Source organism: Gavialis gangeticus, unplaced genomic scaffold (genome assembly GCF_001723915.1).
Source record: "Gavialis gangeticus isolate Ggan-Ray unplaced genomic scaffold, GavGan_comp1, whole genome shotgun sequence".
In the NCBI taxonomy this organism is placed as follows: Eukaryota; Metazoa; Chordata; order Crocodylia; family Gavialidae; genus Gavialis; species Gavialis gangeticus.
This window is the reverse complement of record NW_017728960.1, coordinates 4,160,735-4,161,307: the sequence shown is the minus strand read 5'-3', so window position 1 is coordinate 4,161,307 and position 573 is coordinate 4,160,735.

Below are 573 nucleotides of genomic sequence, written 5' to 3'. Positions count from 1 at the left end.
AGGAGATGGAAATTGTGTTTGAACCACGGGACCGGACTGAGGAGCCCCTAACGCGCTCGCTTGGCCTCTCTACGCTGGTGACACTCATGGCCCGACGCCCCTTGTGAGCTCGCCTTTCTGTTCAACTCAGGAACCCAGCAAGGGTTGGACCTCCCGGTACCGCAGGCGCCAGGCTCCCCTACCCCAGACTATGCCACCGGGGCCTAAGCACCGCCTGCTGCGGTGCCGGGATCCGGGGTCTCGCCTGGCGCCTCCTCAGCCCCTCCCGGGCGATGCTCCAGGGCGGCCGCCCCCTCTGCCCGCCCGGCCCCCCGGGAGGCGCGAACAAAGGCTCTGGCGGCGGCAGCGCGGCCTGGCCCGGAATAGACATCACGTCATCCCACCCGCACCTGCTCCTGCGCCCCCGGGGACGGGGACGGGGACAGGGACGAGCCCGGCCCAGCGCCGCCGCCCGCACGGGGGAAGGGTGGAGGGCGCCCCACACCGCAGCCGGGAGCGGAGCTCCCACGGCCCCCCGGGCCGAGCCCAGCCCCTGGCACCGGCCCAGATTACGCGGGACGAGGCCAAGGCCGG